This window comes from Physeter macrocephalus, chromosome 11 (assembly GCF_002837175.3).
Source record: "Physeter macrocephalus isolate SW-GA chromosome 11, ASM283717v5, whole genome shotgun sequence".
In the NCBI taxonomy this organism is placed as follows: domain Eukaryota; kingdom Metazoa; phylum Chordata; class Mammalia; order Artiodactyla; family Physeteridae; genus Physeter; species Physeter macrocephalus.
In genome coordinates, this window is record NC_041224.1 from 171,610,980 (window position 1) to 171,637,045 (window position 26,066).

The 26,066-nt window shown below is 38.8% G+C and overlaps 1 protein-coding gene and 1 long non-coding RNA gene across 7 annotated transcripts in view; one reads left to right on the forward strand and one right to left on the reverse strand.

Moving 5' to 3' along the window:
- BTBD7 (BTB domain containing 7) overlaps positions 1–21,576 on the reverse strand; it is a 79,554-nt gene extending 57,978 nt beyond the window's left edge. For 2 of the 6 annotated variants that reach the window (XM_028496353.2, XM_055088691.1), the window contains exons 1-2: positions 2,134–2,273; positions 1,862–2,050 (exon numbers count right to left, since the gene is read on the reverse strand). The gene's annotated coding sequence lies outside the window, so the exon portion shown is untranslated. Of the gene's footprint in view, positions 1–1,861; positions 2,051–2,133; positions 2,274–21,009; positions 21,180–21,534 lie in introns of those variants that run through there. The other 4 variants (XM_028496354.2, XM_028496355.2, XM_055088690.1 and 1 more) reach the window with 4 other exon arrangements.
- Positions 21,577–21,990: 414 nt separating this feature from the next.
- LOC114487227 (uncharacterized) overlaps positions 21,991–26,066 on the forward strand; it is a 14,377-nt gene continuing 10,301 nt past the window's right edge. Inside the window, exon 1 of the long non-coding RNA XR_003682151.2 lies at positions 21,991–22,520. This is a non-coding gene — a long non-coding RNA (uncharacterized lncRNA). The remainder of the gene's footprint in view (positions 22,521–26,066) is intronic.

Consider the following 26,066-nt stretch of genomic DNA (forward strand, 5'->3'; position numbering starts at 1 on the left):
CCACATGCCGCGGAGCGGCTGGGCCCGTGAGCCATGGCCGCTGAGCCTGCGCGTCCGGAGCCTGTGCTCCGCAACGGGAGAGGCCACAACAGAGGGAGGCCCGCAAACCACAAAAAACAAAAAAAACAAAAACCATTTAATAAGGAAAGACTTGTTTGTAATCATTCTTTGAGCTCTTCAGTCCAAAAATTGTTTCCCAGGATCCATATTCCACACATACAGCCTAAGCCTCTTACAAGAGTGTGATTTAAAAACTGCACTAGTTCTTGGGAGTAAAAAAACATTTCTTAGGGAAAAAAAAAGTATAGATCACAGTGTGCATACAGCCTCAAATATGACTCTGTTGAGATGTTCCAAAATATATAAACAGTACTGATTTTTTAAAAAAAGCACCATGATCCATCAAAAAATTAAATGTAAAAAAAAATTTAAATGTAGAATTACCATATGATCCAGCAATTCCACCTCTGGCTATATAACCCCCCCCCAAAGAAAACAGGGACTCAAACAGGGTGGTACACCCAAAAGGTGGAAGCAAACTAAATGTCCATCAACAGACAAATGGATGAACAAAGTGTGGTATATATGTACAGTGGGATATCATTCAGCCTTAAAAATGAAGGAAATTCTAATACATGCTACAACATGGATAAACCTTGAGGATATTAAGTGAAATAAGCCAGGCACAAAAGGACTAATGTTATATGATGCTACTTATACGAGGCAGCTACAGTAGTTAAAATCACAGGGACAGGGCTTCCCTGGTGGCACAGTGGTTGAGAGTCCACTTGCTGATGCATATATATGTACAGTGGGATATCATTCAGCCTTAAAAATGAAGGAAATTCTAATACATGCTACAACATGGATAAACCTTGAGGATATTAAGTGAAATAAGCCAGGCACAAAAGGACTAATGTTATATGATGCTACTTATACGAGGCAGCTACAGTAGTTAAAATCACAGGGACAGGGCTTCCCTGGTGGCACAGTGGTTGAGAGTCCACTTGCTGATGCAGGGGACACGGGTTCGTGCCCTGGTCCAGGAAGATCCCACATGCCGCGGAGCGGCTGGGCCCGTGAACCATGGCCGCTGAGCCTGCGCGTCCAGAGCCTGTGCTCCGCAACGGGAGAGGCCGCTACAGTGAGAGGCCCGCGTACCACAAAAAAAAAAAAAAAAAAAAAAATCTCAGGGACAGAAAGAATAATGGAGGTTGCCAGGGACTGGGGAGTTAGTGTTTGATGGGTACAGTTTCCATTGGAGAAAATGAAACGTTCTGGAGATGGATGGTGGTGATGGTTGCACAACAATGTGAATGTACACTTAAAACTGGTTAAAACGGTAAATTTAATGTTATATGTATCTTTAATCATAATTTTAAAAAAGTAAATGGAAAAAAAGCCCCACTAAAAAAGCAATGACATGTGCTCCCCTTTTTTACATTCTTTTAATGACTGTAGCAGGAGTATCTTCTAACAGGGATATATAGTTTACAAAATGCTTTTCTACACATTAAGTCATTTTATTCTCACATTAAGTCTTCAATGTAGATAGGACAGGCTTCATTCTCTAATCTCTGAATTAGGTAGTTAAGGTAAAAAGATGAAGTGACTTATCCAAAGTAAAATATTAATATATAGTAAAATGGCAAAGCCAAAACTGGATACCAGTCATTCTGATCCCTAATTCAGTGTTTTTCCCCCTAAACAAGGAAGTACCTTAAAAGTCCTCAGTCCTATACCAACCTTTCTGATGGGAACAGCCATGTCTTCCTTATGCGTCTATATGTCTAACTACACTGTTGTTTTAGTCACAAGTCTTTTTTTTTTTTAATAAATTAAGTTTATTTTCTTTATTTACTTTTGGCTGCGTTGGGTCCTCATTGTTGGCGAACAATAAAAAGTTTCTGGATTGTGGATTATACTCCATAAATATCAAACCCCTTAGCATTCAAACACCAAAGACAAATATGACTATGCTTCTCTATTTTCACTCCTTCCTATCTATCACTTATTTTTTCCTCCTGTGCAGGAGATACTTTTGCAGCTTCTGTAATAAAGAAGAGAAAAATATAACAAAAGTAGAGAGAATAGTAAGACAAAGCTCAACAATTACCAAGTTTCAGTAATTACCAATTTGTGGCAGTCCTGTATCACTACAACCCAATCCACTCTCTACCCAATCTCTCTGGATTATTTTGAAGCAAATCCCAGATAGCATATTATTTCATCTGTAAATACTTCCTGATGAATCTCTAAAAGAAAGGATACAAAAGAGCAACTGCAGTACCATTATCACATCTAAAATTATGAACAACAATTCCTTAATATGAACTTCCCAGGCAGTATTGACATTTCCACCACTGGTTTATTTTTTCTTAATTTGTTTGAATCAGGATCCAAATAAGGCCCATGCATTGTGACTGGACAACTAAGTCTCTTAAATCTCCTTTAAAAGGTCCCTCCCCAACCCTCTCCCCTTGCAATTTTTTTTCCTTGTTGTTGTTGAAGAAATCAGGTTATATGGTAGTTTCCCACAGTCTGAATTTTGGCAAATGCATCACCGTGATGTAGCTTAATATGTTTCTCTCAGCCCTGTATTTTCAGAAATTTATAGATCTAACAACTTAATCAGATTTAGTGCCATTTTTGTACTTTTAAAGTTTATTTTGTCAAGACTGCTTCACATGTGGTGATGTGTACTTCCAACAATAGGTACCAAATGTCTACTTCTCATTCTCTAATATTAACAATTATCATTAATCACCAACTAGAGTCATTAATTCATTAGGGGCTGCAACATGATGATATTCTATCACTCCTTCTTTATTCATAAACTAGAATACTTCTGTAAGAGGAACTCATCAACTATTCAGTTGTTTGAACAGAAAGGTAAGAATAAATGATTCTTTACTTTTATTTACTAATTTTTAAAACAATTAACATCCTAGCATTCTCTAAAGATGATCAGCAAGTTAAAAAAATTGTGTTCATGGATTTAAACATATTTGATGGGTTTCAATTATTTGTATTTATCCCAATTGAGGTTCAAATTGTCCCATATTTGGACAGTGGAAGCTTATTCAAATTGGTCCCTGAGATCATATGACACAACACTACTTGTCTCTGAGAGCTTCTTTGCTTTCTAGGGTTATACCTTATTCTAGCATATCTTGTATTTTTCTTACCTTAGACCTGTAATCAGCCATCTCTTTAAAGGAGCCCTAATTCCTTTCAGTGAGAAATGGCATATAGAAACCACAGTCTGGGTGCTAGGGGGTGCTGACTGCCTTTTTAGTACAAGAGTTAGGGAATCTTCTACACATGTGTATTCAGATATATACACATACATCATGAGTGTATACTGATGCTTCCAATGCAAATTCAGGTTTAGAGGGTTTTTACTTAATCTCATTAACTTTACACGTGTTTCTCCTTTCTCACATGTCAAAACCCTGTTCTCAACACTGCCTACATAATTGTTCATTTATTTTATCCCACAATACACATACAATAGCCAAGAATTAAAATGTCAACACTATCATCAACATTACGAAAAATGAAAATCTTTTTTTTTTTTTGGCAATTCTTTTTTACCTTTAGGATATACCCAACTCAGGATATCCTATAAATTACTGTGTATGTAAGTCACTTGGAATAGTTTGCTCTGGGTGATTACATCACTAACTGGAAGTACACTTTTATTTCACTTTTGATTTTTAGGCACAGCATTTTTATATATTTATTTATTTTTTTTTTGCGGTACGCGGGCCTCTCACTGCTGTGGCCTCTCCCGTTGCGGAGCACAGGCTCCGGACGCGCAGGCTCAGCGGCCATGGCTCATGGACACAGCCGCTCCGCGGCATGTGGGATCCTCCCGGACTGGGGCATGAATCCGTGTCCCCTGCATCGGCAGGCAGACTCTCAACCACTGCGCCACCAGGGAAGCCCTAGGCACAGCATTTTTAATTAACTTCTGCTACATAATTCCGTAAAATGTTTAGATGAGTCTAAAGTCAAAACCACAAAATAAGATATATTCAAAGACTAGTTGCTCCCCCTGTCTACTTCAACCTAGTCTCTCCCTACCCCACAAGTAAGTAACTTTACTAATACTTTTATATAATACCCCAAATTCCCTATTTTCTGGCTACTATCCACTGGCTCCCTACTATGAGCAATACTGAAATTAGCTAGTATCTTCTTCCTTCTATCTCTCTCCTCCAGTATCTAATTTTAAGTAATACGTTTCAATTTACAGTTGATATCTATAATCCGTTAGCTTATTCTACGTTTCATATATTCTTCCTGCATATTTGGTAATTAAACTCTATCTACAGAATTAAACGATAAAGTGTTACATATTACACTGTTTCTCAATCTTAGTTCTACCAATAAAAATTTTATTTAATGTTCATCACCAATTTAAAACACCAGTTTAAGAGTGTTATTCAGAATACAAGTCCACAATTCCTTACCAGGGAGAAACTTTTGGAGCTAGATATATTCTAAAATTCAGACTCTTTTCCTTCTCTCTCTCTTTCTCTCTCTCTCTCATGCTCTCTCTCTTTTAAAAGAAAGTAATATGGTATATGAAACATTTACTGTATACACTATGTAAACACACCCAGTGAGATTAGTCATATTACCCCATATTTTACAATAAAATATATTAAACATTTAAACTAAGCTGTGTTAGTTCAGGTTAGGTTTTGTTGCCAAATGAATTCAGGTCACATCACTGTTTGCCATCAAATGAGTCTCCCTAAAGAAATGGTTATCAGAACTCTTAGAATTTCAAATTAAAAATAAGACATTGTGCACGTGTACTTAGCAGCTCAAGATCATGTATAAGAATAGTATTTTCCTTACCTACCCACCACCAATAAAAGGCAAGTCAGAAAACATTTTGTTCATATTAAACAAAGATATATTTTAAATTGCATTTTTCTATAAAATTAAGTTGTGTTACTGCAAATAGAGATTACTTATTAGAGTTCTGCTTAGGAGGATCTTATTAAGCCCATGTGGGCTTCTTCTAATAGAACCTATTATAAATCAAAACAGCTGTCAGTCTCCTGCTGCTTTTTTTTTCCGATTAAAAATGTATTCTTAAAAGAATATTTTAAAAAGTACATCCCATTCCACCAGTTTATGCAACATTCTTTTAAGGGTAACCATTAAAACTTTTTAAGCTAGAAAATGAGGGGAAAAATGTAGATAAATGAGGTGAACCTGGTTCATAGAACTCTGGCTACAGTGCAGATTCATATTGATACTATATATTCTTGGTATTCTTAATATTTCTAGTTATAAAATACTTCTTAAATAAAATACCTGCTTCATAAATTCAGCATGGTCAGAAATACGTTACCTCTTAGCTTTTTAAACGATTTTTTTTTTCTTTTTTTGCGTTATGCGGGCCTCTTACCGTTGTGGCCTCTCCCGTTGCGGAGCACAGGCTCCGAACGCGCAGGCTCTGCGGCCATGGCTCACGGGCCTAGCCGCTCCGCGGCATGTGGGATCCTCCCGGACCGGGTCACGAACCCGTGTTCCCTGCATCGGCAGGCGGACTCTCAATCACTGCGCCACCAGGGAAGCCCTAAACGATTTTTAAAAGCTAGTCTTCAAGGAGTCATGGACAGCCTAGGAATAATCACTAGGGAAAACTAGCGATGATCATTCTAAATAGGATAAGAAAACCAAAACCAGTGAAAGAATCATTAAGAGATACTAAATTATTCGAAATAATTTTAAATGTAGAAATTTTCTCATTTATGAAAATTCAATGTACATTTAATGTTAAACTTGAAAACTATTATGCATTCAGATGTGTATTAAATGTAAAATTAATACCAATATTTAAGTAGGTTATCCAAGAATAGAAATGGCTAAATTTAAGTGTAAACAGTCATTAAAAACAAGAAGTTAAAGTGAACCACGTTACAGATGTTTCACTGCTAGACATCAAGCAGGTGAATTAGTTTAAATTTAAGAACAATATTTTAGGGGGTTGTTTCCAAATTTGAAGATTAGCTACAGGATTCCGTATTATTAACCTAATTATTTTTCTCCATACCCACACAACTCCTTTGCATAAAGAAGAGACCATTAGTTTTGTTGAATTTTAAATCCCTAAATAATTATTCAACGTTTATGTTTAATTATTAAATTTCTGATGAAAAGTCACTGTGCTCCTAAGAACATTTTCAGATGGGGTATCTAATTTGAATAGAAAACTAATCATACTATTTGGTGACAGTACACAAGCACCACCATCAAGCAATGTACATCCCCTCCCCCCTCTTAGTTTTACTGTTTTACAAGATTAAAATATGAGTTTATTTTCTTTATTGAAAATATGGAAAAAAATAATTTTTAGCATCTCTGTAATTTTTAGCTGTATTTCTTTCTCTCCCAGAAGTGTTTTTGCCTTCTATTACTAGAGTTTGAAAAGTTGAGAGTCACACTGTTGACTCAAAAGAATTTTAAAGATTGTAGAACAGATCACAATATACAAAGAACAAGATACATGTTAAACTTTCTCTATCCTACCCATCCCAGAACCGTAATGTTTCCCCATTCTCTTATGAGAATTACACTTTTGTTGTTTAAATTAAAAACAAAAAAACCAAAAAGCCTACACAGGAGAGTATGACAAAAGGCAATTCCCTTCCCACACAGACAACTAGTAACAATTTGCTTTCTGCTTTTCTAGCATTTTTGACATAAATTAACTTTAAATAGTTTTAAGTAGGGATATTTAACAAAGAGCTCTGTAAAAAACTATTTTCATTTCATAATATACCAGGGATACAGAAACACGTGTACTACAAATTTTACTTTATCTTTTAAAGACCCCTAAATAGAACTGTACTGTATAAATACGCCATAATTTATTTCACCAAAACATATTGAGAATCATTTCCAATTTTTCAATATTATAAACAGTCCTGCAATCCTTTTACCTCTATCTTTAACCACTGTAAACTATGCCATTAGAATAAATATCAAGAAATAATATTACTGGGACTTCCCTGGCGGTCCAGTGGTTAAGACTCTGGGCTTCCAACCCAGGGGGCACGGGTTTGATCCCTGTTCGGGGAACTAAGATCCCACATGCCGCTAGGTGCGGCCAAAAAAAAAAAAAAAGAAATCGTATTACTGGATAAATGGGTATATATATTTCTAATTTGGAGATGTATTGGTCAGAAAAGTTGCAATTTACATTCCTATCAACTTTGCATGAGAACATCAAAACTCTGGTCATTATTAATCTTTGCCAATCTGATGGAGGAAAAAATGATCTCATTATTTTAATCTTTGTTTTAAAAAATTATAAGTGAAACTGAATCTCAATATATTTATTAGCCTCTGTGTTTATAATCTTTGCCCATTCTTCTATGTGGCTGTTCTTTTTATTAATTTGTGACACTTTTTATATTAATGTTAAAATATCAAGGGAGAATATTCATATTAGCCTTTTAAAACTATGATGGCTTTTGTCATAAATGTTTAAATTTTTTAAATAGTCACTTGTTTCAGTCTTTTCCTTTAGTAACGTCTGAGTTTCATGGTCCTTCCTGTAAACACTTTTACATCAGAAAACAGATTTATATATACATATGTAAGTAGTAAGAACAATATACAAAAAAGTTCTCAATTTTTGTTGTCATCTCCAAATTAGATTATGTAGGTAAACACACTCTTCAACCACAGCAGAAAGCTGTCATTAGATAGAGTTTACAGCACAGTTATTATTAATTCAGTATGCTAATTTTAAAAAATTTATTAATTCCTAAATATGAAGATAATTTAATTATCTGGTGTTGCCTGGAAACAAGATGGATATATTTTCCAGATTAATAGGAGGATGCTTTCCGGAAGAAGAAACTCAATTACTCCAATCTATTCAAATGTCATTTGCTGAAGACATCCTGGGCATCCAGTGTCAGAACTGCAGGCGTCTTTCCCTCATCCTTCTCCTCTATATCAGACTGGTTCACCAATCCCACTGCAAATCACTTAGACTAAGTCACTATTTACTATCTCTCTTGAATTGTCACAAAAATCAGTCTTGGTCTCTGCTTCCAGTCTAATTCATCTAGCCCACCAACACTGAATTAATCTTCCTAACAGAGGTTCAATCAAGAATATACAATAAATACAAACTCCTAGCTACAAATCCTACCTATGTATTTTACACCTTAAAGTATATCAGTATTTCCCAAAGTGTATTCTACACAACATCAGTCTTGCAAAATACAATGAAATGAGCCCTAAAAAAAATCCTGGTTAGTTTGGGAAACACTGTTTACTATAGCCCAGTTTTGTAGAATTATTTATATTATTCATTAAGAATCTGAGTACCAATTATGTGTTCTATGCTAAGTGTTGAAGGTTATAGTTGTGAACAAAATAGTCTTGGTTTTCATGTTGCTTACAATCAAGTGAGAGAAATGGACATTTAAACAAATAATTACAAAAATAAAATCATACACTGAGATAAATGCCATGAAAGGCATGGGCTGCTATGAGAAAGAATAAGTTGATTTATTGACATTAATAAGCCCACAAAACATAAAGAACACATATAGCATACAGAAGAAAGATCTTAAACACATAAATATAAATAATACATAAACATAAATAATGCTTGAGGGACTTCCCTGGTGGTGCAGTGGATAAGACTCTGCACTCCCAGTGCAGCAGGCCCAGGTTCGATCCCTGGTCAGGGAACTAGACCCCACATGCATGCCACAACTAAGGAGCCTGCAAGCCGCAACTAGGGAGCCTGCCTGCCGCAACCAACACCCAGCGCAACCAAATAATAAATAAATAAAGCTTGATATTATTTATTGACAGAGGTAGTAGTGATGTGATGCTGGGGAGTTACAGCAGAGTCAATAGTTTAGCAAATTCTAGGAAGAGCAAGAAGGCCAAGGTGGCTGACGCAGGGGAAGTAGGGAAGGGAGATAATGTAAGATGAGGCAAGACAGGTAGATAGAGGCCAGGTCACACATCACTGCAAAAGGCTGAAAGTCCTGCAGCTAAGTAACCTGTATAACTTTGCTTAATTCAGTATTCCTGAACTTTAAGAAAAACCAATAATAGGTCTTGTCCAATGTTCCACAGAACATACTTTCAATCATATGATAGTAGTGGAGGTATAAAGTGAAGGTTTGCACTGGGTTAGTTAGTGTTGATACATTTTAAGAGAAAATGACACAATTTGAAAGCTGACTTTTTATTTATTTAAATTTTGAATTGAAAAATATCAAGCAGAAAAAAGTTAGCTACAGCAGGCCTGAAACTGCTACCCTTAGAAAGGCCTGCTTGAAAGGCTGGCCCTGGTTGGTCTTTGGGAACTTGGACATTCTGTGTTTTACCATTCCTTAACTGATAAGGACAGCTCACTGTACCTAAACTGTTTGTGCAAACAGTATGGTTTATGCTGCATATTTGCTTTCCTTCTGGGAGCCTGGAATTTTGATACATGTTAGGTAGTAGATGCCTGTGTGACCAGCCATCAGTAAAAACCCTAGGTGCTGAGTCTCTAATGAGCTTCCCTAAGTAGACAATATTTCACTTGTACTGTCACAAGTCAGTGCTGGAGGAACTAAGTGTGACCTGTGTGACTCCACAGGAAGAGACCTCTTGGAAACTTGCAGCTGTTTTTCTTTGGACTTAGCCTCATGTGTCTTTTTTCTTTGCTGATTTTGTTTTGTATCCTGTGCTGTAATAAATGATCTCCATGAGTATGACTCTATGCTCTGTCAGGTGAGTCCTTCTAGTGAACCTGGGGATGTTCTTCGGGGTTTCAGTGCAAGAACAAGATAGAATACTGTGAAATGTCTCCCTTCACCTCTGTCTCCCAGTCTCCCAAAATGAAACTATATTGTTTTGGAATAAATATCTAGTTGGTATTCAGGTACAGGGCTTCTTCTTCTTCTTCTTCTTTTTTTAAATCTTAGAAGAAATTACCATAAAAAGCAGAATAGGGGTGACCTTTAAGGTGGTTGTGATTGAGAAGAGGCATGAGTGGGGCTTTGAGCATGCTTCCACTGTTCTATTTCGTGACCATGGTGGTGTCAGCTTTAAAATAATTTGTTAAAATAAGTTAAACTTAAATTTGTTTACTATGCTTCTTTGCATGTATATTATTTCACAACAAAAAAATGTTTTGTTATAGCTGGTATGGCTTTGAAACTTGTCAGCTGAAGCCTCAAAACTAAATCCATTTTCTAAAGAAAAGGATATAAAAGAATGAACGGAAGGCTAAGTACTGAGGCACAGGAAATGCTTATAATTTGGTAGCTGAAAAAGAACAGAGTAAAGGAAAGCATGGAAAACACTAATCATTCTGGGTAGTGACCAGAATAGGTTGCATATAAGAAATGGCACCTGAAAGAGGTTTATTTCAAATTGAGCAGTCACCCCTTTCCTCTGTGCTACTGGAAAGTTTTGGATACATTTCAATTTCAGTACTTACCACTCTGCAGGGGCAATTAATTGTTAAGCTTTCTACATCTTCAAAGAGACTAAGTTCCTACAGTACTGAGGACTGTTTCCTTTTCCAGTAACTGTATTCCAAGATTCTTGAAGAGTGCCTGGCTCATAACGGGTCCTTGATAAATAAGGTGCTTAGAAATGGAGAATTAAACCAGAAAAGGCCCATATCAAACAAACCATGAAAGGAGAGAATGTAAAGAATTCCACAAGCAGTTTCAAATTTTCTTCAGTTTTCTTTTTTTTCTCCTACTTTTAACAACCTTTCAGGTCATTACTGTTTTTACTAAATCCTTTCCACTCTACTGCTACCTCCTCATCATTGCTGCAACAACTATCTAAACACCAACTATGTGCAGGGCACTTAGCCAGGTAATGTCAGGGATACAAAGATGAGCTTACTGTCTAGTGCAGGACATAGTCCAATACATAAATAACACAAAGCTGCCAAGTGGAAGACAGAGAGAAAGAATAGGTACATGGCATGGAAGTTAGAGGACTAGAAAAGGCTTTAGTGATTAGTAAAGGCTTTCATGGAAAGATGACATCTGCTTTGGTTCTTGAAGCATGTTAGAATTTAAATAGGGGGAAACATAGGTAAGGGCATTTCAACACAGAGAACAGCTTAAGAATTAATAGGTATAAGAGGGACAACATACAAAGAAATGAGGCAAGAAAGGCAGGAGGTGACGAGATAAGAAAAAGTAAGAAAGAAGCAAAAATTATGCCATTGTCCAGTGAGTAGAGCTGATAAAGGAGACCAAAATGGAGCAGCCACAGATGTAAAGGAAAACCAGAAAAATGTGGTTTCATAGACCTGAAGAGAGGAAACTGAACCAGAAGTAAAACTGGAGTGAGCAGATGTTTTATAACGCTTTTCAAAAAAGACTGCAAAAGGTGCCAAGAAGTGAGGCAGTAATAGAGAGGATGTGAAAGTCTGGAAAGGTCTGTGTATGAAAGAGAGGGAGATATTGTAACAAATGAGTAGGGATGATACAGTAAAGCATCAGTTTTCAACTGGGTGACTCTGCTCCCCTGGAGACATTTGGCAATGCCTGGAGACATTTTTGGTTGCCATAACTAGGAGTGAAGAAGGGTACTATCGGAACCTAGTGAGTAGAGGCTGGGGATGCTGCTAAACATTTTGCAAGTCCAGGACAGCGCCCCACAACAAAGAATTATCTGGCCCAACGTGTCAAAGTTGAGAAACCCTGTACCAGAGCATAGGGGATACGGAAGAGAGAATGATTAACCAAAGCAAAGTCTTTGGTAAAGTGAGAACATTCATGGAGGAGGAAGACTTTTCTGGTTCTCTAACCTACTGACCCTGATTAGAGCATGAACCTGGAAGTAGCTTCAGGCATTACTTATTTGAAAAGTGTACTGAAATACAACATTCCAATTTTTCCCATCAACATGAACGACAATGTGCATGCCTTAAATCATTATTTACCCTGTGACTATTCTATATAGATAAACCATTTATCCTTCGGGATACCATCAAGGTTGAAAATGTGAGTACATCTATTTTTTTCTAAGTTCCATATACGTACAGCAATCACGTCCACTAAAAGGTTAATAGATATAAATGATCAGAGTGCATATACTAGTGTAATTTTATTTTGTAAAATCTCCTATGTACCATTTAGAAATGAGTTACAAATAATCTGTATTTTAACAGTTCATAGGGATACCATGTGAAAAGGAAGCCTACAAAAGCACCAGTTTAAGATGCCAAGTAACATTGCTATAAAAGGATAAAATGAGTTAACAGTGATTATAAAAATGGGGCTGTAACTATCTTTGGTTACAAAGTGCAATATATTTCAAAGCCACAATGAACTTGATCATATAAATTTCACTTTGTATCATAAGCATGAAAAGACTATTTACTGACATGTATTATGTGAAAGGTACTAAGAGGAGTTTAATCACAAATTCTGCTCTCAAATAAGATACAGTCACTCATTTAAACATTTTCTGAGCACCTACTATGTGCTGATAATAGGCACATGAAAATATAACAATGAACTAGATAGACATAATTTTTGCTTTTAAATTACTTAGGGACAAGCTGATAAATAGGCAGTTACAATGTAGAGGAAGCACATATTAGTGAAGATGAACTCTAGAGCCAAACTGTCTAGGTTTGGATCCAGATCTGCCATTTATAAGCTTTGTGATCTTGCTCAAATTGTTTATCTTTTCTGTATTTGATGATAATATTTAAAAGTATTTACTTTATGGGGCTGTTGAGAAAGTGATATCTGAGATAAGATCTAAGACTGACAATAAGTGTGAACTTTTTTCTGGGTGAAGGTAATGGTGGGGAGGGGTTGGGATGCCAACATAATGCTCTAAAAGGCAGAGGAAACTGACTATGTGAAGGCCCAAGGAAAGAACAAAACCTGGCTCACTAAGGAAATTAAAGCAATTCTACACGCAGAGTGTAACGGGAAGGTATTTGGCAGTAATAAGGTATGAGCCCAGAGAAGCAGCAGAGCCTCGATAACAAAAAGCCATATGATCCATGAAAGGGAGTTTGAACTTTATTTTAGAGAGTTTTTGTTACTTAAACACACACACATACACACACACACACAAACCGACAGACTTTCTCATTCAAGAATTAATAAGCCCGTGCTGGGAAAACTGGACAGCTACATGTAAAAGAATGAAATTACAACACTTCTTAACACCATAAACAAAAATAAACTCAAAATGGATTAAAGACCTAATGTTAGGCCAGACACTATAAAACTCTTAGAGGAAAACACAGGCAGAACACTCTATGACATTAATCACAGCAAGATCCTTTTTGAGTCACCTCCTATAGAAATGGAAATAAAAACAAAAATAAACAAATGGCACCTAATGAAACTTAAAAGCTTTTGCACAGCAAAGGAAACCATAAACAAGACAAAAAGACAACCCTCAGAATGGGAGAAAATATTTGCAAACGAAGCAACTGACAAAGGATTAATCTCCAAAAAATACAAGCAGCTCATGCAGCTCAATATTAAAAGGAATGCCTGAGGGACTTCCCAAGGTGGTCCAGCGGTTTAGACTCCACGCTCCCAATGCAGGGGGCCCAGGTTTGATCCCTGGTCAGGGAACTAGATCCCGCATGCCGCAACTAAAGATCCCATGTGCCGCAACTAAAGATCCCATGTGCCGCAACTAAAGATCCCATGTGCCACAAGGAAGACCTGGTGCAGCCAAATAAATATTTTTTTTTAAATAAAAAATAAAATAATCTCTGCTTAAAAAAAAAAAAAGGAATGCCTGAGCATCTATGCTCAGAACACTATATTGTGTTTTCACGTAGATTACCTTAATTAATCAAAGAACCCTAAAGAGGGTGATAATGTTCATTTTACAGATGTAGAAACTAAGGTACCAAGGGAACAAACAGCTAGACATCAAAACAAGAAGGCTGTTCTTCATAGACAAATGTCTTTTCATACTCATCCCAACAGATGATTTTACAATTTCTAATGTGTACTGTATTCCTCCTTACCTTGTTTTAAAAATAACTACAAATTACTATGTCAAAGTTTTATTTGACTGAAGCCAACAAATGGTGAGGTACACCAAGTTGGGAATTTTAACTCTCCTTCCCTATCCTTCCTCCCTTGTCAGACTTTATCACTGAAGCATGTGACAGAACTATGACTTCATAATTAAGGCTACAATGAGATTTCTCTGTCATAAGCTATTACTAACATTCACTACAAACTCATCTAGTTCTGCCACAAAGCTTTTTTCCTAACCAGAAAATTCTCATGTCCAGTCTCAAGCAAGCAAGAAATATTTTGGGAAAGTCTGAAGACAAGCATAATTAAGTCTTATGAAGCATGTTATGGAATTTTTCTCTAAAGAACAACTCACAAGTAAATTCCAGATAAAACAAATTAAATAAGTATAATTTCAGAATATAGGGAAAAAAAGACACTATACTTAAAATTCTTCTGGCATTCAGTCTCCCCCTAAAGAAGGAAAGAAACTGCACACTAACAACACAATTCATTATTGCTCCTTCCATGATTCCTGCTTTAAGTAGGCAAGAGTGTTCATAAAATTTAAGGAATTGTAGCCAGAAGAGACTGTCAAACTTTTAATCTAAGTGAATATTTTTAGAAAACAATTAAGGGCAAGCAAAGAACACTTTGCATGCCTGGCCTAATTGATTTTTCCATCTCACTTTAGTTTTAAACTCAATAACATACCTCATATTTATTAAAAAATTGTTTACAAAGCACTTACTCATGTTATTATTTCATCCTAACAACTCACTGAGTATCTATAATTTACCAGACACTGTGCTACATCCTATAGGCTTTGGCTCAAAGTACAAAGAGTTATGTGGAGGAGTTAGACACACAAGCAACTGATGATAATATAGTAAATAAGGACTGGAAGAAAGGTCCAAAGTACTAAGGGAGTGAGTGTATGATTACTGGTAAAACTAACTTTTGAACTGGGTCTTGAAGAATAAAGACGACTGTAAGAATCAGATTTCTGATGCCAAATAACCCCAAAGAATTGGCTTAAACAATAGGAATTTATTCACAAGGAGAAATCCCACGGTAGGGAAAGCCCCAGGCCCAGCCCAATAAGTGTCTAAAATAATGTTGTCATGCACCTACATTCATCCTACCTCTCTGTTCTGCCATCCTCAGGGCATGTTTCATCATCCCCTGTGGTCACAAGACAGCTGCCAGTGGTGATTGGGGCCACATGTTCTCTTGCTCAAAAACAATAGGGGAAAAAAATCCTCTCCCCCAGAAATAGAATGTTTCTTTCCTTTCAATCTAACTGGGACAAATAATAATTTACAGGGAAATGCCCTGAGTTGATTGGCTTGGAGTAATCAAAATCTACTGCTGAAATGGGTGATGAGTCATCTTCTCAGAGTCTCCTGGATGGCAAAGAACAGGAGAACTCCAAGCACTGGGATAAACACATGAAAAACAGAAGAAGAAGGAACAAGAAACAGCTTAGTATGACTAGAGTAATGGGAAATCTAACGTTAGACAACAGTCTACAAACTGTTGTGAGTTTGGACTTTATCCGATAGACAATGGGAAGTCAACACAAGTTTTTTAGGTAGGGAAGTAACATCCTCCAATTGCATTTTTTAAAAAGTGTGGTAGCAATATAGAGAACAGCCAGAGAAGGAGAGGAAAAGTGGGAGAACAAATGGCAGAGACTCCACTGGTAGGCTGTTCAATAAATAGTCCAGACTAGTAAGTAAGTGGTAACAGGGAGGGAAAGAATGGAATAAAAAATACAAGGTGGCAAAGCTGCTATGTAAAAACATTGTGTGTGTGTGTGTGTGTGTGTGTGTGTGTGTGTGTGTGTGTGTTTTCCCTCTTACAGATGAGGAAAAATTAAGCCTCAGACAGGTAAAATGGATTGCTTAAGACTGCAAAACCATAAATAGTAATCAGAATCTGAATGGAGGTTTGGTTCCCAGTCCAGTGTTCTAATACATTACCACTATGTCTAAAAACTCCAACAATGCTCAAAAAAGCAGATTTTTTTTTGAATCTTGTGATTAAAGGATGTTCTGTGTATTGAATTAAAGTGATTTCTGTTTATTCCAACTTTAACATAATGTTCATTATATGGATTTAATGTCAATTTATAAAACTTAGTACATTATATGTTTTTGAAGTTTCTACATTATTTGAGATAGTAAGGATGCTGTGAAAGACAACTTGTAATGTCAAATTTAGACTGCCAAAATTTTAAAAATTAAAAGAACTGAAGCTTGCATTAAAAATTTTTGAACTTGTTTTGTAAATAAACTAGGTACTGAATGTTTGAATTTCATTATAAATCTGAAGTTAGTAGGTACATGAAAAGTTTCCTTTAAATTATGCTCCCTTTGAAATTTTGGATTCTGATAACCAACTTCCATTAGCATCAACTTAAAAAGAAAAATGTTGCCTCATCTTAAAAAAGATAATTGTTTTAGAAAAAGTCACTTGCCTGTTTCTTTTTAGAGTGGAGAAGTCTGATTTTGTTTTATTACCACTGTACCAAGACTGGGTTAAGAGGGAAGGTGGTTTAAAATAGAATAAACACTTTCTATAAAAATTATAAACAATATATTTTTTAGCTTATTGGGTTAAATCTTAGTCTTCTGCTTTTAAATTCAATTAATAACTTTAGTGAGCACCTATGTGCCTGGCACTATGCTAGATGCTGGGAATACAGCTGGAAGCAAAATAGTACTATAGTTACTCAGGCATATATATGTATGATTATTTGATCAGTGTCAGTCTTCCCCACTGAATAACTATAGCACTATTTTTATCAGCCAGAACATAATTGCAAATGTACAAAGATGATGCTTAAAAAAAACAACTTGACAATAACATTCCACCAATGACACAAGAATTTTCTTTCACCAGGCAGAAACTCAGCACCCATAACTGAATTTTTTTCTTAAAACATACCTGCTAAAACACTCAACAAACCAGGAATATAAGGAAACTAGCTCAACATAATAAAGGTTACGTATGGAAAATCCACAGCTAACATCATACTCAATGGTCAAAGGCTGAACGCTTTCCCTCTAAGATGAGGAACAAGACAAGGATGTGCATTTTCACCATTTCTATTCAATACAGTACTGGAAGTCCTAGCCAGAGCAATTAGGCAAGAAAAAGAAAGAAAAGTCATTCAAACTGGAAAAGAAGACATAAAATTATCTTTGTTAGAAAACAACCTTACCTTATATGTAGAAAACTCTAATCACACACACACACCATTAGAATAAATGAATTCAGTAAAGTTGCAGGATACAAGATCAACATACAAAAATGAGTTGCGTTTATACACTAACAATGAACAATCCGCAAAGGAAATTAAGAAATCAATCACATTTACAATAGTATCAAAAAGAATAAAATACTCAGGAGTAAACTTAACCAAGGAGATGAAAGACTTTTACACTGAAAACTACAAAATGTTGTGGGAAGAAATTAAACACAAATAAATGGAAAGACATCTGGTGTTTACGGACTGGAAGACTGGAAGAAATGTCAACGCTACTCCAAACAATCTACAGATTCAATGCAATCCCTATCAAAAAAATCCCAATGACATTTTTGCAGAAATAGAAAAATCTATCCTAAAATTCATATGGAATCTCAAGGAACCCCAAATAGCCAAAACAATTTTGAAAAAGAACAATGTTGGAGGCCTCACACTTTTGATTTCAAAACTACTATAAAGCTAGAGTAATCAAAACAGTACAGTGACAGCACAAAGACAGACTTGCTGACCAACGGAACAGAATAGATTTCAGAAATAAACCCTCAATGTATGATCAAGTGATTTTCAACAAAGATGGGCAGACCATTCAATGGAAAAAAGATAGTCTTTTCAACAAATGGCATTGGAAAAACTGGATATCCACATGCAAAGACCTAAACATAAGAGTTTTTTGAGGGGAAAACTCTTTAGAAGATTTTTAAAGGGGGAAAGCTTCATGACACTGGATTTGGCAATCATTTCTCAGATGTAACACCAAAAGTATAAGCAACAAAAGAAAAACTAGATCAGGTGGACTTCATTAAAATTAAAAACTTACCAAAAAAAACCTTCTGTGCATCAAAATACACTCGACAGAGTGAAAAGGCAATGCATGGAATGGCAAAAATATTTGCAAATCATCTATCTGATAAGGGATTGGTATCCAGAATACATAAAGAGCTCCTACAACTCAACAACAACAAAAAACAACTAAATTAAAAATAGGCAAAGAACTTAAATAGATTATTTCTCCAAAGAAGATATACAAAAGGCTAATAAGCTTTAGAGATGCTAACATCACTAATCACTAGAGAAATGCAAGTGAAAACCACAATGAGAGATATCACACCCATTAGAATGGCTGTTATTAAAATAATAAAAACAACAAGTGTTGGTGAGGATGTGGAGAAACTGGAACCCTGACGCATGCTGGTGGGAATGTAAAATTTTCTGGATATATACCCAAATGAAATGAAAGCAGGGACTCAAACAGATATGAGCACACCTATGTTCATGGCAACATTATTCCAAAAGCCAAAAAGTGGAAGCATATGAAGTTATCAACTGACAGATAAACGGATGAACAAAATGCAGTATATACATACAATGGAATATTATTCAGCCTTAAAAATGAAGGAAATTCTGACAAATGCTACAACATGGATGAACATTATGCTAAGTGAAATAAGCCAGTCACAAGAGGACAAACACTGTATGATTCTACTTACATGAAATACCTAGAGTAATCAAATTCGTAGAGACAGAAAGCAGCATATTGGTTGTCAGGGGCTAAGAGTAAAGGGAAGTGGGGAGTTAGTGTTTACAGGGTATAGAGTTTCAGCAGCAGAAGATGAATGGAGTTCTAGAGATGGATGGTGATAATGGTTGCACAATGTGAATACACTTAATGCCACAGAACTGTACACTTAAAACTGGTTAAAATGGCAAATTTTATGTTATGTATATTTTACCACAATAAAAACAGCAACAAAAAAAACGATACCTGCTATGCATCTTTCCTAGGGACTCTATCTTAGTGTAGGATCTCATCTCTTCATACCCAGGTAACTGCAATAGCTACTACTGTCCCTGGTTCATTCCACTCTCTCCTCATTCTAACTCAACCAACAGATCACTGACAGGTGCGTCTTGGCAGTTTTATCATATTAATGTGTGGCCTCCAAACTTTCAAAGGCTCCCCATATCTTGCACAAGAGGACAAAAATCCAAATCTCCTCAATCCTGTACTCAAACCCTTCTACAAACATATCCTTTCAACTGTCTAATGTCCTCCCAAGGAAATTCAGTTGTCAGGAAATTCAGTTGTCAGCTCATCCTAGTTTCCCTCTCTATTCCCCTCCCCCAAAGCTAATCTCCACATTACACTCTTGCTTTTCCCTCACAAAGTAACTGCTCCAATCTCTCTGTAAATCTAAACCCTCACAGAAGCTAGCTCAAGTCCCAAGTGTTCCAGGAAGTTATTTAGACTCCTGAGGCCTCACTCATCTCCCTCTAACCAGAACACGTACAACATTCTTTGTATTGATAGATTGTTTTCTAGACTCAGAGGGGTACATCTTATCTTTTCTGAGGGCAAAGTCTACATATTTCACTTGTATCTTTCTCCTGTAGCACCTAGTATTGCAAAATACAAAGCAGATCTTCAATAATCACCTGTGTAACTGAACACAAGGTACAACTCTGGTGTGTGAGTTTCAATGACTAGAATGTGAAATCAGAAGCATTTGACATGACTGTTTTTCTGAAGGTTAACCTGTGACACACAACACAGAAAACTGCTGTGACTCAAGTGGCTATGTGGAAACCAGATGGTACGACTTGGCAAATACAACACAGGTGTTTTAAATCCTAAAATTAGAGCCTGATACAAAGAACCTGTTTAAATGCTGGTAATGAGGGACAAAACAATATAGTAGTTAGGTTTTGTGGGACAGAATACTGGTTTTACTGAATGCATGCATAAATAAGCAAGCTATAATTGGACAGAAATACAGTCAGTCACAGACCTATGAAAACTCTAAATGAAATGTCAGCTGGTTTTCATTAAATTCAGGCCAGGGAAAAAAATCTTCATCAGTTACTTGTGGTAACTGACAGTAACTGTCAAGAATCAGAGTGAGGCGCTCTCTCTGATTCCTCCTTTCAACTACATTGTGCAAAAACCCAGGGATGAGGATGGTGGTGAAGAATGCAATCAATGAAGAATACGAGGCTCAGGAGTGTAGTGAAAAGAGCTCTCTAAATAGGGCGGAGAGAGGCCTAGATCCTAGTTTTAGTCCAATCCCTGGCCAGCTGCAGAACCCACAGCGAGTCACTCATCTCCTTGGGCCTAGTTTCCCAGTTCTAAAACAAGTCACATCAGATCGCTAAAGGTTTTTCTGACTTCAAAATTCCAGGACAAGTTTTATCACAGCTGCCATTAACATGTATGATTCTTGCAATTTCAAATCTTTCTTCCACATTTCCGGGAGAAAGTAATTGATTTCAGCAAGCTAAAAGAAATGGATGCTAGCTATTCAGAGACAAAAGATTCTGCTACTTGAAAAAACGAACTAATTCTGTAAAAATGCCTATTTCCTCATTACAGTAAGATGTTTTAGCAGAGGAAACAGTATTCTGGTAAAACCAAGACTGCTTCTGCGAATTAGGCCTAATCCAGAGTACTTATTATCTGTGCTGGTATGTGAAGAGGTGCTATTGTAGTTCAAAGCAGAAGCAACACTCAGGGCTTCCTCCCCCCAAACGGTGAGAAAGTTCTCATCTTCGGGGTAAGGCTAATAAACATCTGTGCAAATGATGAGGCATTGAAAAATGCACGCTTTTAGCCTTTCAAGTACTCCACGCACAGGATCCTTTACCAAAGACTCCGTATTGTCTCTCTCCCAACCTGTCAAAGCGCAATTCCAGTTTGATCCCGAAACAGTAACTTACCCAGAGAATCTAACTTCTCCCCCGGGGAGCAGCCGTCCACAGGCCTGTACTCCTCGACCCCTGATTCCGGACGGCAGCTCTCACGCCCACCCTGGGGCGGTCGCAGCCCCGCAGCCGGGTAAACACTCGCCCGAGTCTCGGGAGCGGTTTCCCGGCGTCCTGGGAGCGGCGAGTCCCGCCCCTCGTAGCCCCGAGACTGGAGCCGGCCGGGCCGCCGCCGCCGCGGCCACCTCGGGCCGGTCTCCCCGCCCCAAGCGCCACACCTCGCGCCTCTGCCCTCGGGACGGCGGCGCACTGCCCAGCCCGCCCCGCGGAGCGCACCGGGACCGGTCAGTCTGCCACCGCCGCCTCAGCCCCAGACGGACCAGTGACCCTTCCCGGCCCCGGCCCCGCGCCCCCCGCGGCGGCCGGGCCCCAGCCCTGCGCCCCCACCGCCCCCGCACAGCCCCTTCCTCGTCGGGACGCCCAGCACCGCGCCGGTAACAGCCTCGGCTCACAGCCTCAGAGACATCGAGGGACACTCACCCCGGAGGCTCCTCCCGCCGCTGCTGCTGCTGCTGCTGCCGCGGGCTCCTGGCTCGCCTGGGCGCTCGGCTTGCGAGGACGCTGCTGGCCGCCGGCTGTTCGGGCTGGGGCTCCGGTTGCTCCCGCCGCTGCTGCTGCTGCTGCCGCCGCTGGGACCGCGGCCGTCGCCCCCGCCGCCGCCGCCGCCTGCACCGCCGTCCGCACCGGCGCCAGCGCCCCCGGCCATCCTCCTCCTGCCGTCGCCGCCGCCACCTCCCGTCTCCGCTCCTGTCAGTGCCTCAGGCTCCGGGGCTTCTCCAGGTTTCCCTCGCCGCCATTTTGACGCCTGGAGCGAGCAGGAGGGGCTCGGCTCGGCGCGGGCCTGGGGCGCCTGCGCGGCGCTGCGGAGCCGGCCCGAGCCCCCGCCCTTCTCCGCCGCCGCCGCCGCGCCCGGGGTCACGTGGGCCGGCGGCGGCGCGCGCGCGCGCGCCCTGGCTGGCGGGGGAGGCGCGTTCACGGGACCCGGGATCGGTTGGAGCTGAGTGCGCGCGCATTATTCCCGCTCTCCGCTCGGAGTCTGAAGCTCGTTGCAGCATCTTGCTTATTCCGGGGAATTGTGGCAAATCGTTAAATCTGTCGGAGTGGAATTATAATAACTACGTTACCGCACGACCGGTTCTACCAATTCATGTTTCCTTTCGGCGGCCGGCATCATGATCTATCGCTCACGACGCATCTTTCGTAAAGCGAAGACTGCGCTTCCACGGAGAAGTCCTTTTTGACAGTCTTGGCGTTTTCTTGGCAGTTTATCTTAAGCCCTGTCTGTATGGTACTTTTACAGACACCTGCTAGTTGTATAGTGGATTTGGTTTTTTTTCATCAGGCACCGAAAAGTTTTCCTCAGCAAGATACCCCCATAAAGGTGCGATAAGGATTGATGAAAACACAGTCGCCACGTGGGAGAGCCAAATCGCTCTCCCTAGATGCCCCTTGTCCGGGAGTTTGCAGTAAGTTCAGCGACGCACTAACAAAAACACTTATGTTTATGGAGCACCTTCCAGTTCGCAAAACACTGGTAAATGCATGGCTTCCTTTGAACACCAAAACCGCCCTTTGAGGTAGTCAGGACAGGTATTATTATCGCCCTTTTACAGCTAAGGAAATAGGCTCAGCTAAGGAAATAGTCTCAAAAATACTAAGTCGTTTGCCCCGGGGCGCACATGCAGCATTAGTAAGTAGGCAAGACAAGACTAGAACCTGACCCTGGTCAACAGACACATTATCTCTCACAGTTCTGACAGGCCCTAGCAATACATCCTGTATTTGTCCTCTGGGAATTTATTTGAAACCCCCTTTAAAGTATTTGCATTTTCAATCTCTCCCCACCCTTTGAGAAACAAGTTTTCCAAGTCATGCCACCAAGTCTTTTTGTTGCTCTCAAACCATCTCTAAGCTTAAAAGAATAAGAGCAATTTCCAATTTTGTGATGTGTTTTTAACCATCTCTTGGTCCTTTATTATTTTATACGTTTTGCATTTGGTTGGAAGATTTAAGTTTTTTTTTTAACATCCTTTAATGGAAGTATTTTATCTCTTTGAATATGATCGTTACTTTTCTCTGGACTTTCTTCAGATTTGATGTATCTTTCTTGTGCTCATTCATCACCTCCTTACTTCCTTGGAAAGATTATTTCTTTCCAATTTGTGTTATTTCATTTTTCCCCCTTTCACCCCATGCATCTCTCCCCAACCCCAATCCTCGAAGGTTTGGAGATTGTAGCAGAGATTGTAATATTCCCTTGTCCAAAAAAAGGTCCCTTCTAGCTGGTAAGGGTCTCTTCAACTGAGCACACGTGTGGACAGGAGACAAGAAGTGCATGGAAAAGTGAAAAAATGCAAGGGAAATAGGCCCATCTAGTTGGAGCAAAGGTTTGGCTCTGTGTGCCCACCTCCAATTCCCCTACACTGTTATACTTCCCCCTAAATGCACAATTGAATCTTACCTAAATTCAAGGCACCTATCATTATTTTCTATTATTTTGCCTTTGTCTTCAGCTAAATACTGCATTAACGAAAGAGCTGTTATATGCAAACTAAAAATTCCGTTGTCCAAACCACCTCTTGATAATTTATTAAACATGAAATAAGATCGGTCCCCACTATTTACACTTTCTCATTTATTCCTAACCTTCATGGCTTGATTTTGATTCTGTTTCCTAGACACAATATAACAAACAAAATTAAAACAATACCAACAATATCATTCTAAAATCCGAGGGTAACACCATTTTTCTAAAAGCTTTTGATGTGTAAATCTGTCAAAGACTTTTTGAAAAGCCAAATAAGGTCTGCTGGTTTCACCTTGTCCTTTTGTCTATCTGCACACTAGGAGAACTCTAGTATGCTAGTTCGGTAAGATTTACCTTTACAGAAATCATGCGTAAGTGTTCCATGATTTTTTCCCACCCTTTAAGTCATCTACCTTGTGTTTTCTTATCATACCACTTAGGTGTACTTACTAGATACTGAATTAACTTGGTTTACACATCATATGTCAGAGTTTAGATTTGTCTATTTCAGTTCAGTCCTACACACATTTTTTTAAAGCATCCAATACAATGTGCCAAGCACAATGCTAGATGCTCAGGGTAAAAAATAAATGATTCTTTGCCCTCGAGGAGCTTAGACTCTAATAGGAAGACAGACTAAAAATTTTTTTTAAAAGTGCTAAGACAGTATTCAGGAGCAGTGAAGAGTATGGGTTCTAGAGTCAGACAGATCTGGGTGGGCATGTGACACAAGCCAGCCAATGAGAATCTATTCTGGAAATTTCTGGCAGGCTCTCCTAGGAGATGTTTCTTCTTTTTTTTTTTTTTTTTTTGCGGTTCGCGGGCCTCTCGCTGTTGTGGCCTTTCCCGTTGCGGAGCACAGGCTCCGGACGCGCAGGCTCAGCGGCCATGGCTCACGGGCCCAGCCGCTCCGCGGCCTGCATCGGCAGGCGGATTCTCAACCACTGCGCCACCAGGGAAGACCCGAGATGTTTCTTCTTAATCTATTTCTCTGGAATTATGACCTTAAAGGACAATGTAAATTGTCTTCCTTAGCTATAAGGAGAAAGACATCAGCAATAGGAGAGAATGGGGACCACAAGCAGAAAGAAACAGAAATTGAGAAAAATGGAAGCCCTGACATCATTTGAACTCCTGGGCACGGGTGTGCCCGAAACCAATCCATCCTTGGTATTTTAGTTTTTATGAGCCATTAAGTTGCCTAACTCCCCTTTTTTCATCTTAAACTAGTTGGAGGTGGATAAAAGCAGTACATTTCTGTCACTTGCAATCAAGTGTTCTGTTTTTCCACTCCCTGCGCCCTCCATCAGTGAATGTCACCCCATTTTCTGTTATTCCAATCTGATCCTTCATTTTTCTACCATACGTAACGATCCACCAAAGCCTCTCCCTAGGCTCATCTTTCTGGAAATACAATATAGAAGCTGAGTTTTTGAAATCATGAAGAAAAGGAAAATTCTATTTCCTCCATATCAGCATTCTAAGAGAAGTATTATCATACTTACTTTATTTGTCTAAAGCTCTGCAGCTAGTAAAGGATAGTGCTGAGATCTGACCTTTGATCTATTGGCTCCAACTGACAATCTCTCTTCACTCCAGCATAACAGAAATCCATTGAAGAATATCTGGGTGTGCCTCAGGAGAGGAAGAGGAATGTCGGTTTTAAAAATGAAAAAGAGATGTAAGAAAACGAAAACTTTTCATCGCTTACAATTTTTTTTTGAAGAAAGACTCTATTAAAAAATAATGTTGTACAAATTTAAAAGAGTGAACTTGGAACACCAAGATTATCTTTTGAACTGCAGAAGGGCAACTCTTTCTCAGGATTCTTTGTAATAATGGATGGCAGCTTTTGTTGGATCTTATATTAGCATTGTGCTTTCAATTCAAAAGTGTGTTACTGATGTTACCAGTTGCATAACTCTCAGTGTTTTTCCCACCTTTGCAGCCCTCTGCTCTTGCTGCTTTCCTATCTTGAGTTTCTCTTTGTGGTCATGCAATTGTAAAGATAGACACAAACAGACCCAGAGAGAGGCACTGCATTCCTCAAAGACCTTTTCGGTCCTGGAACAGCAATTAAAAGTTTTTTCTAGAGACGAGAGAATTGAAGATGTTTGAGCCTGAGGCACTTCAGTCTTAGTACATTATATAATTTTCTAGAACCCTAACACCAGTTCATTTAGAGCATGAATAGTTATAAAAATCGCATTAAAAAAAAGTGGGCGAGTGTGCCTTTCTTTTCCATTGTATACACAGAGCCCAAAAACCTGATCTCTAGGCTATAGCTCTAATCAAGCCCTTTTATATAACTGTAGCAGGAAGGTTCCACATTGTAGGTCACTGAGAATATATTGAATCCGGGGCTCACTAAGCCCTTTATTGAAAATTGGAGAGGGGCTTCCCTGGTGGCGCAGTGGTTGCGCGTCCGCCTGCCGATGCAGGGGAACCGGGTTCGCGCCCCGGTCTGGGAGGATCCCGCGTGCCG